Here is a 17,661-nt window from a genome sequence, read left to right as displayed (position 1 = left end):
GAATACAGTCATCCTTCAAGAACATCCTAGAAAACCCAAGCGTTGTTGATTTGTGACTTCTTGGATTTAAACTAAGCCCTGACTAAAAAAACATTGTAAATAGTTGGTGCTACTCTTTTCTGAAAAAAAGTCAAAACATCCATCAGAAGCGGAACCTTCATATTCTTCTTCTAGAAACTCTAGAAGAGTCATGAAAGAATTTAGGAATGAGGAAGCTAAAAGAACAAAATAACACCAATCAGAGAGATAGATGACATGATCCAGCCAGTAACACGTAATCAGTGGTGGTGTCTTTGCATTAGGAATGACAAGAGGGGGTTAACTGAACAGTTGTGTTGTTATGAAATTACTCACTGAATAAAAAGAGAAAGATGTCATTTACTGACACTTTTAACACACATTTTGCACTAGTTTTTGAGGCATTACATGTTTCAGACATGGCAACAAATTAGGCTGTAGACTTGTGTATTAGTACTTTAATTTTCCTTCTTCAACAAGACAACTTGAAAAGTAGAAAGAATCATAAATACAGAGAAGAGTATTTCATCAGTCCCCCTCTGAAAAGTCGTATCTAGGCAGGAACATATTTATTACATTAGTCCTCTAGATAAACAGTTAATAAATAGTCATTGACTACTGTACTGGTGATTTCTAAATTAAAGAGCCCACTACAGAGTAAGACAAGTTACAGAGTATTTTCAGAGACATCTCCTGCATTTCAGAGTCTTGACAGCATGTTTAGCACTAGATCAGAGGAAAATTACAATCTAAACCTTCATCATTCTCTTAATCTCTCATTGCTTGGATGTCCTTCTGTAGATTTTGGAAAAAGTGGCAAGGAGTTTCATGGCAGAATTTAGAAAAATATGTAGACTGCAAGATTCATGAGACAGTGACTCTCTTATCTCTGAGCTGTCCTTCAGATTAACACAGTGGCTAGTGTCAGCTAGTGATGATCCATGAAGAAATCTAAAATGAGCTACTGGGCTGCTTCTCCAAAGTTGCTTGAAGAAATGTCATCAGAAATGCCACCCAAGCTTCTACTCTCCAGAAAACTGAAGTTGAAAAGAAGAGGGGATTACACTAGTTCTGAGTGAAGAATCATGTCAGATGTGTCTTTGCAATTCTACAGTCATTTTAGGGCAGGAAATTATGGGGGTTTGGAGACAAAAAAATCTTAGTGAACAAATGGCCTGATGAGTACCAAGGACACTGGAGGACATTACCATGCTCTGAATAAGGCAAGTGTGCTTTCTAAAATGAGAAATCTAGGAATATAGAAGATGCAGACCGTAACTTCCCTGGAGTAACTAGGTAATTTTCAGTAGGCAGAAACCACTTCTGAAATATTCAATCACAAACAGCAAAACAAAATTACAAGCAAACATGCAAAGTCAGGACTTTCCAGCAAATACTAGATTTTGCAAAACTCGTATTAATACCATTCTCCAAAAGGAGTCACCGCCACTGAAAGTGTTAATAGCAAAAAAAAATTACAAATAAAGCAAAAAACAATTATGTTCTAAATCCATCTATAGTGTCAGCTCAAAGAGGAAAAAAATTTCACTGATTCTTTTACCAAATCTGTTTCATGAAAAGCATTGATATTTCATAGTTTGCAGAATATGCACATAGTTTGGTTTAACAGTTGCATCTCCTCTTATTGAGGTGTATGGCGGTTTTCCAGTAACAAAATCTGTATTGTACAAAAGTGGCATAGACAACTAAAATCAGTGAAGACAAAACTAGGACCGTATGAACCATATGTGAAAATTCACATATATACACAGAATCACATTCCATAGGAGAGTAGAAAATCTGCAGATTTCCTGTGCAAAAAAGATCTCAAGGACTCTGAAACAGAATCACACATACGAAGGTACTAGACAAATAAAAAACATTAGTTGCAACATCATCTGTGGCAGTAGCAGGTCTTGACTTTGTGCCATGGTAAAAATTATATCTTGACAGGTAAAACTGTCAGGGGTAAAAAATGAATATATGTTCATCTACAATTAGTATTTCTCATCTGTACTAAAAGGATGTTTAACATTTACATTTTAAAGAGAATACACCATTCACTAGTACCATGACTTAGCTGTTATGATGGCAGCGTAGAGGAAGGATTCAGGGATCAGCCAGTTCATAGCCTGAGCCTCCATAGCTGATGTTCTGGACATTTTCAGTACATTTTTCAAACAGTTTTCATTTCATTTATCTCATGTGTTTAAACAGCAGGGTGCTCTGAAGTAAAGTGAGACATATCCCAAGAGTTTTCTGGTGGGGACGGAGAAGAAAATAAAATTCTTTTCTTTTGCAGCAAAAGCCCAAAAGGAGTTTTCTGAGCCTTTCTGTTTCTCTTTAGATATTCATGTCCTTCTCTGGCAGGAGACTACACACTCACAAAAATGCATCTCTTCACATTGTGGCAAACAAGTTAATTTGACACTGGTTATTCTTACAAGCATACCAAGGAATATCACCAAGTGCATTAGAATACAGTCTTTAATCACAGGGGGGTAATAGTGTGTGCCCTAAGAAAGGAGAAATTCATAGACTTCAAATAATATTTACATCTGACCTCCTGCATAGTGGAAACCATAAATGTCATCTAGCAGCTCCTGTATCAACACTATAATTTCTATTCCAGTTGCAACTTTTGCTTTTTCAATGCTTTTTCATCTTGATTTAGAGATCTCTTAAACAATATCAGAATGCATGGCAACAGGGACTTAATCAGGACTGAATAGGCAGCAATTACTCACTTCTGGCTCAGGAAGAGCCAAAAGAGTATGTGTATGATCTCAAGCAGTACATCTTAACACAGTGAAAAGAAAACAGACTACCCAGTATAGTGATCTGTTCTCTGACTGATTTTAAAGAGCACCACACAGAGAAAAGCCATGAAATACAATACACAAGGTCCTTTTTTGGCAAGGAATAAAAAAAAATAGCTATTCTAATTTTGGTGTTTCAAATTACAGCCTCTCCTTTGAAAAAAAGGCAGCAGAAAGCCCACCACAGTTAAGACTAACTTAAACTTCTTGGTCTTCCATTGTGTCTTGGCTATTATAAAACCATTTATAAGAAAAATTAATTGCCATTTCAGCATAGATATTTAAAACAATATGGGGGCTATGCCATTCTTCTCCCTGTCTCACAGCAATGGGAGAACTAAAACACTCCATTCAGTATAAAGTGCCCTGCTTAATATTTTAAGCAGGCTTCAAGATACCTTCCATTGAAGGTCAATATACTTTTAATGAAACCACAATTTAGTTTGGGAGAGAAAATATCTTTATCAACTAATCCCTCTCATAACCTTTAACCAGTGAAATTCATTCAAGAGATTATGTAGTTAAGAGGCTAATTAATATTGCCAAAATGCCAGGAACTCCTATAGACCTAAAGATGCCATATACAGATGGCTTCTCCAGCATATATGTCTATGCTTTGGATGTGAGCTGTTGAAAAATAGGGTGGTAGAACAACTACTTGAATGAGTCCGTCTTCTATAGGGTTGATTGGAAACAGACAAGATAAAATAATTTTAGGAAGAACTGCTTTGTAAAAATATGTAATATTACGGAAGTGTCACACGACTTACAGCCCAATATAGCTGAAGTGCCATTCCCATTACACAATGCTACTTTCAAATAATGGTAGTTTTCATAGAAGCAGGTAGAAAATATGGCTGAAAATTCAATACATGTTTAAAATTTGCATGCATGTTTTTAAGATTTCTCTACATTTCCTGGTCTAACATCTAATAAAATTAGTCTTCAGTTTAAAATTTCACAAATGTGGTTCAAAAGACTGTAAACACACTAAGTCATTGCATTCCACGAATGTGAGATCCCTGTTCAAGTGATAACAGGTGGAAATAATACCAATTTCCTTTTATCCAAGTATATATTATAGTCTCCCTAAGTATCCTTCCTGAAAGACAGAAAAATTTTTCCTTTCCATGGACAAAATCCATGTTTTCATGTTTTCACTGATTTTTCCCGAAACTGCTTTCAAACTGGGACCATAAGCAAGGCTTTCACAACAAAGTAAGGAAAAATTTGCCTTGGTGTGACTTTAATTTCATGATTCCCCAGCTGTCTAAATCCTACTGATCTGAAGAACTGTCTATATGACAGATTCACAGGCAGAATTGTTTCCTTCACACTTTTAGAAAGATGCAGTGGATGCATTGTGTTTACATGGCAAAATAAGTAGCAAGGTTGCTGCAGGTGTGCCTTCTGTGACAAGACACCAATATCTTCACCCACGTCAGACAGAGACAGTTCCCTGATGAAGCAGAGGAAGAGCATGAGAAGGAAGGAGTGAAATAGATAACATGGAATGAGCTGACCAAAGACTCCATTCTCTATTCTCTTGAACGATTTTGGGAGGACATAGAGAAATTGGCAGGGAAGCTGAATTCATGAAAAAGGGAGAAAGGGAAGGATGCAGTTTAAAGCCTTTGAAGACTCATTTTTATTTCTCTGTATCTTACTCTATCACAGAAGTGATAGAGAGGCTAGTCCAGCATCCAGCATCCAGCAAAGCTAGCCCCCCCAGCACTCCACAGCACTTGTAAAGGGCAAGAACACATAGACTATAACAAGCATTCTCCAGTGTATTAAGGCATGGCTAGACACAAAACTGCCTACATGAGACAGTAAATCAAAAGCATCTGTACCTTGTGTTGCATCTCCCTGTCACTGTGAAGCTCTACACCTATGATCACTGCTAAAGATAGTATTAATAAAGGACCCTACGAGTTTAGCATGCAAGCGTTGGGCTGTGAAGTCAAAAAGTTGCTTTCCACATCCAATATGAAAATTAGTTTGTATAAACTGAAAGTGTACACTAGGGAACTGGTTCTGAGTAATTATCATGCTATAAATACCTGGTTTTCAGAATTTATTTTACTCAACATTCTATAAAGGGGATTTAAATACGTACATAAACACTTTGGTCTATATTTCCCAGCCAAACAACCTCAAGCCTCAATACAACTTTACCAACATCCTGCAGCTGTGGGTGATAGAATAGCAGTATAAACATTTCACATGTCTGAATTATACACATGCAGCAAAAATTAACCTGATCCATTTAGGCTATTTAAGAGAAGTTTAGTGCAACTCTTCATGTTCATATCTGTGCCAGAATTGTCTTCTCTACATATACAGGGTAAAACAACTTGAATTTTCACTTCTCTTCTTTTACAGCTTGTCCAGTCTATTTTAATTAATACTCTAAGTGACCTGAGGCTTGAAAAAAAGGTTTGAAATAGAATTTCAGAAAGGGAAAGAGAATGCAAGAGGCATGCTGTATTTATAACAGTACATTCATGAATACCACCAAGTAGGTCACCCACCTATTTGCATGGCAATCTAAAAATACACATGTGCTCACAAACCTGGGCAAATAAGGACACGGCTAATGTTACTGCTTCTTCCTTTACTCCAGCATTTGTCGGCACAGCAGTCCACAAACTCTGGGTATGACAAAAGCAGTACCAAATTTCTCAGGTATCTCTCTCTAGCAACTATACAGAGATTTATGTGGTTAAACCCACAGAAGAAAAAGAAATAAAACCATCCCAGATGACTAAATCACAGTTTCTAGTGGGTAGCTTAGTAACTGAACTGTTTATCCCCTGAAGGACTACTCAAACCATTTGTTTTCATTTTCTTGACATCCTGTCAGTGTAACATAAATGGATGTACTGCTCTGCTTGTTATTTTCAGGGATGAAAATTACTGTCTTTGTTGAGGAATCTTGAGAAGTAATGAATGATAATTTAGGGGAATACACCCCTCCTCTTGCAAACCACAGAAGGCAGTGAAGATCTCAGGAGCTAGGCCACTGAGATGTGGGTGAAACTATGACATAATGTCTTCACGGTCCCTGCAAAAAAGATTAATTTTTTTAAATTTTAGCACTTTTGAGGCTGATTATTTAGGAATTGATGCTTTTCTTTGTGCACAAAGTAGTTATTCAACTGCTTAATACCTTGCTACTTCTATGCTTTGATTGTCCCTGTATTGCCAAGGAGATGGCAGTCATTGTGACAATATTAAAGACTTCAGGAAAAAGCAAGAGTATCTGGGATATTGGCAGTACAGTGCATTAAAACCTTAACATGCCTAGACCTTCAATTCAGATCCAGTGAGCTAGAATTTTTGTCTTAGGAAACAGGTGAACACAGGTTAAAGGATCTCACTCTAGCCTCTGGTGGACATTAATCCACATCACAAAACCATCATGAAACTTGTCAAAGTAGTTACATTTTCCTCAAAACATAATCTAAGACTAGTGAGTTCTGAATATGGACAGGAATTGTTTCTTTTCATAAAGATTTTGCATGATGTGTGATGTTAACATCTTTTCTTCCAAGCATTGTTACTAGATACTAATTTTCACTCACATACTTGCCTGTAAAAGTGGTAAGAGAATTCTAAAGGGGATTAACATTAAACTTATGTACATTAACAGCAAACCAGAAAGTAAAAAGGGCAGAGGTACAGTCTATTGCACCTCAATGTTAGTGCTACAGTCTCCCAGAGATTTTATTTACATGTCATAATCCTGCTAGAAAAAGATTTCTGCTCTGGTTTCTCCTTACTCCCATGGGATGGTAAGTTACTGCTAACCTAACTGCACAGTGGTAGCTCTACTGCAAAGATCAATAGAAAAGCGGCTGCATAGAGTGCATTTGCTCATCCATTTCCTAGGCCCTGTTCTGGTAACAGAACAACTGAGTGAACATCCCAGCTTCTTCCAAAGTGACAACACCAAATAACTTCTCAAAAGATGAAAGGTGGCTGTCACAGCACATTATGTCCTTGAAATGACAGAACAGCCCAAACAAGACTCTAGAATTTAACCATTTCCTTCTATGTAGTTCTTACTTAGGAAAGTCTGAGAAAAATTAGCACCTTATGCTATAAATTTCTAAAAGCATCTTTTATTATAAGAAAGTACTAATGGGGGGAAACATAGCAAAACAAAGCCAAACATAGCAAAACAAAGCCAAACACAATCTTAATGGGTACTTTTTGCATTGCTACTTGGCAATTTTATTCCTAAATGCAAACTACTTTCATCTTTCAGGTATGAAATAAAAAAAATCCTTCAACTGAGAATGGATACCTATATAATCACTTGAGTAGAATTCTATTATTTTAGTTTGTAATTTGTTGTTGTACCACAAATTTGAGTTTAGAAATGCATTTCACCAGAAAAAATAAGTATATTTAGCTACAGCTGCTTTTAAAAGGAACAATACTATTTCTTTAAGCACTACATACCTATTTTGTATAGTTCCTTTTTAAAATAATATTTTTAACAATTTTTTAAGATTTTGGTGCAAAGAACCAAAGTTCACCATCAAATTAGTCTATTTTTTTAACATGGTACAATATAATTCCAACCAATAAGATTTTCAGGAATGCCTACAGGAACATCACAAGAAGTGTAAAATAAACTGAGATAGCAGTTATGTTAATGCACATCCATCAAGATCAACAGAGCAGATTCATCATCGCATCACTAGTCCTGCCATTTGTTAATGACTTTGGATCTGACTGGATTCCTGGCTTTTCCAGGAATTCACATCTTTGATGTACTAAACCATGTTTTATGATACAGAATATCCAAAACTTTTTTTTTCTGTCTTCATCCCAGGCAAAGCCCTTCTGTCGTCCCTATTTCACATGCTGACTTTTGTGAATCATCTTAAGAAATGCTGTGTTGAAAGAAATGCTGTGTTAAACATCACCTTTTTAATGTCTCATTTTCATTTTGTACTTGCCTGCTGACATATTTTTTCCTTTTCTCAGAATATCAGTCAGCAAAATTCTGCTTTCAAATACTATTAATTATTCTTACCCTACTAGTTTTGCAAGATACACAGACAAACTCTTGGCTCCAATCTGAAGCTGCTAGCACCCCTGACAAGATATTTACAGGTCTTCCATTACCTCCTTCCCATAATTGTGATGATCTTCAGCAAAGGAAATATACTGAATCTCTCTATCTTTAAAATCCACTGCTTCCAGATTAACCATAATGCATTCCACCCCAATGAAAAATGTGTTTACTTTAACAAGTGCTTTTTTATTCTCTCCATATGTACTTCATTAATGTCTATTTTACCAACCTAACATCATTCACCCTTGGGGGGGAACAACCTTCCTTTCCATATGTGCTTCAAATATTTCCATCTATCCAGGACCCCCTCCTGGCCCTCTCTGGTCACAGATATTAAATAGGTGTTTGGTCTGGGATTTATGTTGAGAACTCATTATGTAACGGCTCTAAGAACACTCCACCTACATGTCTGTCCTCTAGTAAATAACACAGTTCAGGAGTCGCACAGCATTGTTAAAATCTCAAAACAAGGAATCTGCTGAGCTTTCCAACAACGGAGTTATAATTAGATTGCTTTTAATATCAAGAATTTACAGAATATTACGTATGTCACATGCCAAGTCAATTAGAAGCCCAATTGTGAGAAGTCCTAGTAACCCAAAACTAAGCCAGTCCACAGTAAATGAAATGTCAGAGACACAGCAGTGGTCCCTGAGGCTGGAAGAGATCTGGAAAGCCCAGGAATGGGTGGTACTTGGAGCCTGAGGACCTGTCACACATGTGACATACATACAGCTGTGTAACAACCTAAGAAGCTGCACTTACAAGATAGCACAGGCAGAGATGCCTTAAAAGAGTACATATTACCTCAGCAACAGTCAGTGATGCAGTTGCCACACCTCAGAAAAAAATTAGCAGAGATAATTACCCTAGCACTCTGTATTACATGGCTGCTTTCCTAACTATTGCCTTTTCAATGTTGAAGTGAAATTATATTCTATTAATTGGTTTTATGTATAGCTAATTGTGCCTAGTAAGTCTGGCTTCCTACCTTTTTGGATTATTAAATTTTAATAACACAGGGTCAATCCACATGGCCACCTGAGCTGAAGGAAGCACTGTGTCTGCAGATGTGCTACTTGCTACATTGCAAACACTTGCAGCCTTTAGAACCCGTGGAACTTAACCAATGTACATAGTCATTGTTGCCTGATGGGAGAATGTTTGCAGTTTTTGTACTAAATACCATGAGATCTTGTGGAAAAACTCCTAATACCCACCATTCCAGAGATAGATGGGGAACTATCCTCGGTTACAATATAAAGATATATTCTATTTCCATCTTCAAGAGCTGTTGAAACCAGGAGGGACATTGTTTTTTCCTTATCTCCTGTTAATGGGCCCACCAATGCATTGCTGCATGACTCGGACATAACTCCCTCCAGGGGCCATTTCTGTTTAATGGACCCACCACACGACTCAGAGAATAATAACAGCCCATTGTGAGATGCTCCACCTAGGGGGGAGGAGCTAAACATCCCCACCTGGATATAGTCTGGGATTTGGGACAGAACAAGCTGTCTTTCCACTGGATTCCCAGAGGAACGGCCACCCTTACCCACTGGTTTCCGGAGGACAAGAGCTACCAGATTGTTTCTACAGGATCACCATTTCAACAAGATCATTTCATCTGGACTGCTACCACCACCCTAACTAGAAGGGTGTCAGGTTGTATTCTGACCCAGTCAGTGGTTTTTCTTTTGTATTATTGCATGTATTTGTTTTTTTCACTTTTCCTAAAAAAGTATTTCTAACTTGGAGACTCTTACTGGTTTTGCTTTCAAACCAGAACGGGAACGTATGGTCAGCTCTTAGAAAGGCACTTGGATGTTCAGCTTGAAACCATGGAGACAACGACTGTTGCAAATGAAAGTAGAGATAATCCTGCAAAACAGAGAAAGTATAGCTACATTGTGAGGAGCCCATTTAATCTTGATTTCTGTCTCAGTACTGCTTGTGAGAGGTTTGTGAGGGAGGGGTTGCACATGCGCCACTTGCAGGAGGCAGCTAGGAGAACATGGGTGAGCACCTTGACTCTGCGGGGACTGTACCTGGCAACCATTTCGTATCTCACATGGGACAGGCAATCAGCAGCAGACCACCAGCCTCCAGAGAGGATCTCAAATCAGATGGCAAAAGGATTCCACCAATGGACTCCAATGTTGGACTGGGGCAGTGGTCTTCTGCCAGCAGGCAGACTTTGGGAGGAGCCAGGGGGCATAAAAGTAACTGCACCACAATCACTGGGGTTTTTTTGGCTTAGGCTTTTTGAGACTAGTCTTTTGGGGCATTTTAGCTTTGGCTTTTTGAATTTTGTCCTTTAGAATCTTTTTTGAGTCTGGGCGCCTTTTGAGTCTTGTCCTTTTTCTTTGGCTCCAGCCTGTTTTTTGGCTCAGATGAGTTCTGCTTCTTGCCCTGGCCCTAGCCTGTTTCTTTTCCTTTTCGTCCTGGCTCCAGCCTGTTTTTTGGCTCTATGCCCTTGCTGGCCCTTGCTTGCCCTCACTCAGTGCTCACTCACCATCTCACTGAGCGCTTGGTAGGACACCAGCTGATCTCCGAGCTTCCTGTGTAGCCTGTGTCCTGCCCTACCCCCTCACCCATCCCCATTGCCACCTGTTCTGCCTCCCTGTGTCCCTGACCAGCACCCTGCCATTTCGTCCCTGTATTCCTGCTGAAGCCACCCTGCCTTCCCTCCAATCCAGCCCACCGTCACAAGCCCCACTACGACCCTGTCCAGGATCCCACACCTCCTGCTTGATCCTCACTCACCTCGTGAGTCACCATGAGAGCTGTGCCTGTGGAGCTGTGCCTCTCCATGAGCTGTGCGGGCTCCAGCAGGCAGCATGCACACACACCCCGCTTCAGGAACATCGAGAGCACTCCCTGACCTTACAGTAGTAATGCCCACTTCTCCACTTCTCTCTGTCTTCCCTTTCAATCTCTCCCCTCCTCATCCTTTCCCATTTTCCTTCCTCCTTTTCTGTCTTTGCTAACCCTCTCTAGCAGGGCAACTCTTTTTTTTTCTCATTACCGTAAATGGTTCTCAGATACAATGATGTGTCAGTTGACTAAATTTCATTCTAGACCATCTATTTTTAAAAGAACACTTCACAATTCCCCACAATGGAATGCAACATACATAAACATCAGTTAAAAACAAATGTTTACATCAAAACTCATATATCCAGGGTAGAATAAAGACAGCTAGAAGCACCCTTGTGATTAGTTACTGGGTGGCATCTTTCGTGGTTGTTATCGGTAAAGTTCCTAGGATCATAAATTGCAAACCTTTAGGACTTCACCCAAAAATTCCATATTAGTGAATTTGTGGGACAATTAAGGTGTGCAAAACAAGGTAGTATAACCAACAACTAAAGAGTAAGAATGCTGCCAAATTCCTGAAAATAATTAGAAGCAGCAAACATACTCCAAATTGCATTAGTTTCATTCAGGAATTTATGAGTAATATTGTTAAAAGTAAGAATGTGACTGGAAAAGAGTGGAATCTCAATGATACCATTCATTAAATCTCAGTATGAACCTCCTGAGAAATGAAGTCAGAGGTTTCAGCTGAAATGTGCTTCTACTTCCATTATTTAGCTATGGCTGGAGAAAAGCATGAATACAAAGTAAAGCACAGCAAATCAGAAAAAACCTTTTAGAGCATTATATAAGGTAAGCCTTATGCCTTAGCTAGTGCATGAGCAAAGCTGTTAAGTATTAATGCATATAATCTATCTAGCCAGCTAACTAGTTTAATCCATCACATAGTGTGTGAAAACATAAAAGCAACCCAGCTGTGACAAGTTAATAGTGGGGTGAGGCAGTAAAACAGTAACAAAAACACACTTGGATTAATGGTTCTGAATTGTCCAGCTCTGGTATAGATGGCTTTTGTCTAGGTCGGTTTAGTGGCCAATCAATGCAAAATAGATCTGGTGATTTAAAGTGTTACAGCAGATCAGAAATATTGCCCCAAAATTATAAAATCTGAGGAAAGCACTACATTTTCATAGGAAATAGAAATAACCATTCATATAACTAGACTTGCTTTAGAGGAAGAGAAGGAATTGAAACACACCAAACTCAGGGGTTATTCCAGTAATACCTTCAGTCAAGGCATCCTAATAATTTGAATAAAGTAAGAACCATTCCATACTACTAGTCAAAGGATAAGGAAAACTTTTTTTGGCATTTAAAATGTGTGAGGTGCTTCCCTTTTGTCATATCTCAGTTTCCATTTCCACAACCCTACATGAGCAGTTTACAAACAGGGTCAGGGTCAGTTTTCATCAGATGAAAACTTGCTTTCTTAGCATCTCTTAAATGTGGTGTTTTGGATATTCCAGTTAAGCATAAAATCAACACACAAACTCTGGGGTACATCAGAGCATTGAACAGTCATCATTTCTCCTCTTTCAGTCCACAGTCTTTCCTGTTAGAAACGCTATTGAATAAACACACAAAACAGTCACTTTGACTTCAGGATATGGGAAACTTGAGGCTGTGCCTCTCAATCTGAGGAATTCAGGCATTTATTATACTCTAAGGGAATGCTGCAAGATGTGTCTCTTCTTGGTTTTTTTTTTTTTACCAAATAGGTGTCCTACTACTCTATAAAATACCTGTAATAGGGTAAATATTATTCCTAAGTATGCTTCCTGTGGTAACTGTTTGGCAATTGAACTTGTAACAATGAAAATGCGATGAAAGAAGATAAAACACTTTTAAGACCCTTCACATTCGTTGAGCAGTAAGAATGACCAACAGAAAATCTTGCACATACCTGTAGAGTGGAAATAAAAGCTAGAACCAAGTATGCACAAAGTGAAAAGCAATCTCTGTTTTGTGCACAGCAAGTAGTTGCATGGATTTTGCTGCTGTATGAGAACGTAGTGCATGACTTGGACAAAACACTTTCCTAGCCTGGAAGATCAGACTAACAGGAGTCCATCTCTCTTGCTTGTGCACAACACCCAGTATAGCAGGCTTTCAGTTTGAGGTTATTGGTAATGCTAATCCCTCCAACCTGCACAGCTGGTCATTGTGTGGACTTCCATGTGCAGGTTGCAGGGTAAAATGAAAGGGAAGAATGCATCTTGCTAACGAGAAGTAAGAGTTACCTGAAAAAAGCACAACATCTCATTTCCCTGAACACTGAAGGAAGTACAAATTACTTAAATCACAGTTTCAAATGTCCTGACCATCCACTGCACAGCACACTGAGCATTCCATTTGCTGCAACCCTGTGTGTGGTTTCTGTTGTTACTTTGGCTCATTCTCACCCTTCATTGACACCTTCTCCATTTGCTGTCATACAGACCTCTATCCAAAAGCAGCATTTCACTCTTAAGTGCACTCTTAAGCATTCCACTCCTTTAAGTTTGGAGTATCTGTCATTCTTGTCTTTGCTGTGAGTTGCAGTGAAGTGTACAGTGACTTTGTAAAAGGAACTTAACACTTCATAAGTGATATGATCAATAACACTGCTGCACAAAACAGCCTAAAACCACTCTGTAAAAACAAAAAATGCATTAGAGTTCGCTTCTCACATCACGTGGTCCAATACAAATACATTTAAATGGTCCTGCTGCAGTGGCCTGTAACAGGAGTTTTAAGTGCATAAAGTCAAAAATATAATTTGTTTCTTAGTCATTGCTAGATATATGGGTATTTGGGGGTTTGTGATGGTTTTTAGACAAAATAATAACAAAATTCTGTGTGTTAAAGTAAAAAAAACTTGGAACATCTGGCACATTTTTAGGAGAATATTACATAGCTTAATTGTCAACACAGCAACTAGCAACACAGAAGTGCTGTCATGTAAAGTGACAACATGACATGCCTGTAAGTAGCGTAGGTTTCCTAAAGAGAATTAAATTGGCCTGCCTGTTTATAGCTACCCATGAGAAACTGCCTGCTGTACTAAGTAAAGGCTGGTAGCATGATATTTCCATTTATCACTTTTGAATGGGAAGTATATCTGTCAACTCATCTAACATAAGCAGTCATCTAACTATGTCTGGAAACAAACAAGGCACTTGCAGGCTAGGAACTGATAGCAAATTGGAGTAAAACGTTTTCAAAAGGGCTGTTAGAGAAGGATATAATAATATATATATATTTGGTTCTACAGAGAAGAGTAGGAATACTTAGTCAGTGACTATTTCTGACAGTTGGTAGTTCAAGACCTTTGTTACCTGACATGTATTCTGTGCAGTCACATTCAGAGTTACATGAAACACCCATGTCCAGTGATGTCTAACAGATAACACTAGCCTACAGCTGCTGCTAATCCTTCAAGCACCTTTTAGAGATAAAAAAAGTTCAGTGGGTCAACCTAACCTAGCTAGCTGTCTCCAAAAAAACACTTAGAAAGTCCTTTGAGATGTATCAGATTACAAGCAGTGATTTGGAGCATCATCTGCACCAAGTAACTGTAAGTGCTACTGGCAATGTCCAATTACATGCTGACAGAAACACAAAACACCACAACCCTGATGTGATAAACCAGCTTGAAAACCCATATCTCCCAAGAGAACATGATTGAACATTCTAACAAATGAAAACCGCTAAATGAATGTGGCCCAGCTTGTCTGTTTCTTTATCTCTTTTTTAAAGGTTATATTTCAAGCTTATTTCAGCTGCTACATGGAGTGGCCAGTCCTCATGGAAAGGGCATAGCAGTAACATTCAATGTAGAATTCAAAGTAGCCACAAGGACTAGGGAAAGGAGGTGCTAGAAGGACTTTGCGTTTTTGTTTGTTTGTTTATTTTTGTTTTTAACATATTTTGGTTCCAGCTTGATATAATTGATGACCATTCATCAGAGAACAATTAGCACAATGATTATGGTAAAGAGATCATTGTATGTCTGGCTACCACAGTTCTTCCCAGGGTTTACTTACAAAGAGTGAATTTCACATGAAGGAAGGGGCCAACATTTAAGATACTAATTCAGTTTCTGAGGAAAAATTGCCAGATAGAATATCACACAATGCAAGTAAAATCTCTAAAGAAATGAGGTTGAAGGGACACATGTCCAAGAGAATTTCAATAATGTTGAAAGCAAAGAATTTGTTTTGAAAAACATATGTGTATTTTTTGAATAGGAGTGATTTTTATAAAATATCTTCTCTCATTACTGCTCTAATTATAAAATTACTTTTAAAATAATTTTAAAAAAATATATAGAGGATAAGATTGCTTTCTTTCAGACAAAGCACAAGGTGAACTAATGTGTTGCTTTTAATTTTCCTTTGAGTGAATAAGAATTAGAGGAAACATGCTAGGACATGCTGCAGTTGCAAATAGCAAGTCTAAAATGTTAAGGAGAAGCCTTCCCTGATCAAAAGAAAGAAAAATTTCCTCAAACCCAGGAAGAGTCTTAAATTAAAAAATATAAAACCTTTAAGAAAAAAAAAATTAAAAAGAAAAACTTATGATTGAGCTCTTGTGAGGTAACATTTTTCTGAAAATATTTTGTCCTTTCATTGCACTTAACAGGGGTCTAACATTGTGGTTTGCCAGACTAATAAGCTTTGTTTTGAGAAAGGGAGTTTTTGCTGCAGAGTAAGAATGTAACTGGTTAGTAGGAAACAGCCTCTGCTGTCATTTCCCTGTATTTTTGCTAAGAAATATCAATGAGCTTTATTAAATAGATCAGGTTTATGACCGAATATTCTTAACTACATGCTCTTACAAAATTCACAAATTACTGAAAAAAACAGACATTAGACAAATGAAAGGAACATTTCTGTGGGTTTTTTTCCTTTTTTTTCCACAAAGAAAGAGAATGATAATCTAAGCACTCATGTGAAGAAAACTGGCAAGAAAACTACAGAAATAAGCAAAAAAGAACATGCTCACATTTCATCAAGCAATGTGGAAGGGGAAAGGCAAGGGGAAAGGAAAAATAAAGGAAATAAACCTAGCTGAGAGAAAGTTCTGCCAGTGTGCTGAGATGCATACTTTTGCATACATAATTTGCCAAGCTGCCATAAAATGAAAAGCTTGCAATAGACGAGGGGGAGGGCATTGGGGGCAGTGGAATTGACAGCAATGAGCTTACTAAAATAGAACATTTGTATTTTGCCTGAGGAATAAGATTTCATATTACAATATATTTCAATGGTTGGAATTGCCTGAAGCTTTCAATCAATATATTTATGGTTTATGAGTTAGTGGGCAAAGGACATCTACCAGATACTGACAAGCTTGCAAAGGCCTGAAAGGAGAACAACATTTCCAGCTACAAAATCTGCTGATATCTTACCTGTGTCAATGAGCTGATATCTTACCTTATTTCTTATGTCATAACATTGTATTCATGTTTTTTTGAATGATCCCCAGTAATGACCTTTAGAATGGTCCTTGGTCATGGACACAGAAGCGAGAAGGTAATTTAGGTCTAAGATGTTCTCCTTCACACAACAAGACACATTACAAATTTAAAATCAGAATTTGAATGCTTGCCAGAAAGGAAATAGATACATTGCTCAGAAGTAAGGGGTAAACATGTTGGTTCAAACTGATGCCCTGTTTTGGCTCATCTAACAATATAAGAAATGTATGCAAACAGTTCAATCTAACTGACAATTTATCAAGGAATGGCTTAAAAATACAGAGAAAATTCTAAATTCAAGATCAATGAATGTGGTTAATCTTCAGGCTGTTCAGTACCCCTAAATTACTATAGGCTGCTGTTACACACTATAATAGCTTGCTGAGCATTTGTTAACTCCAGCAGAGTATATGTGCAATTATTTCTAATGAACTCCCCAGCCCCTTAGGAAAAACTAAAAGTCCTTTTGAATTGGTTCTACCTGTTGGCTGCATTAAATTTGGAAACAAAACCCATACGTTTTCAAATCTCCCCATACGACAGGGCTCAGAGCTAGATTGGCATGTTTATTTTCAGAAAACCTCCCAAAGCATTTTAGGCATGGCCAAACTAATACATCTCTCCTTGACAGCTGAAGAACTTTTATTTCCTTAGCTAGAGTGTAACAGATTGCTTGCAGTTTAAGTCTCAATGTTTAGGTTGCACTGCAAAATCTGGCTGCCTGCTGGGGTTGTAAAGAGGTCCCATGCAGAGAAGGGAATTCTGGGAACATCTGCCCACATAAACTTTATGCAGCCGAAGAGTCAAGGGAAGGAACAGCAATTTGTGGAAGGTGAGAGAAAATAATTTCCCCCCACATATCAGCAGACTTTCTCCAAATACACTAAACTTTTAGAAGTGTATCTGCTCTTGAAATTCTTGATTATTTAGCTGGCAGAACAATTTAATCAGAAAGATAAGACTCCGTCCCAGTGGGGACACTATTTTTTTCATTTTCAGAACAACTTTTATTTACGTGTGCTTTCAGGTATGCTTTTTTTTACTTTCCTCTATATCACAATGTAATTGGAAAAATACAGCGTCACATCAGAGGATTTTCACTTTCATGGCAGATTTCCATGAGATTGCCTTTATCTGGAAGATTCTTGATCACCAGTCAAAGTAACAGCTGGTGCACTCTGTTTCAGCTGTATTTGGACATTGGGGAATGTCATGTTATCAAAATGTTTTAAGTGCACCTATCAAAGCTGACATAAACTGGAACCTGCGACATCAGCCAAGCAGACTGCAGGCTTATTGCATGGTTTCACATCACTCTGCAGAAAGTAAATTGTGCACAGGAAGTGAAACACAAAAGTTATTCTAATGCTAAACTGACTTAACTTTCA

General features: G+C 38.0%; 1 long non-coding RNA gene across 1 annotated transcript in view; it reads right to left on the bottom strand.

The window, feature by feature from the left end:
• Nucleotides 1-461: 461 nt before the first annotated feature.
• Nucleotides 462-17,661, bottom strand: part of LOC135290526 (uncharacterized) — a 38,277-nt gene continuing 21,077 nt past the window's right edge. Inside the window, exons 5-6 of the long non-coding RNA XR_010353292.1 lie at nucleotides 16,230-16,352; nucleotides 462-1,055 (exon numbers count right to left, since the gene is read on the bottom strand). This is a non-coding gene — a long non-coding RNA (uncharacterized LOC135290526). The remainder of the gene's footprint in view (nucleotides 1,056-16,229; nucleotides 16,353-17,661) is intronic.

The sequence above is a fragment of the Passer domesticus genome, chromosome Z, assembly GCF_036417665.1.
Source record: "Passer domesticus isolate bPasDom1 chromosome Z, bPasDom1.hap1, whole genome shotgun sequence".
Taxonomy (NCBI): domain Eukaryota; kingdom Metazoa; phylum Chordata; class Aves; order Passeriformes; family Passeridae; genus Passer; species Passer domesticus.
The sequence above is the reverse complement of the archived record's forward strand: the minus strand, read 5'-3'. Positions and strand labels throughout refer to the sequence as shown.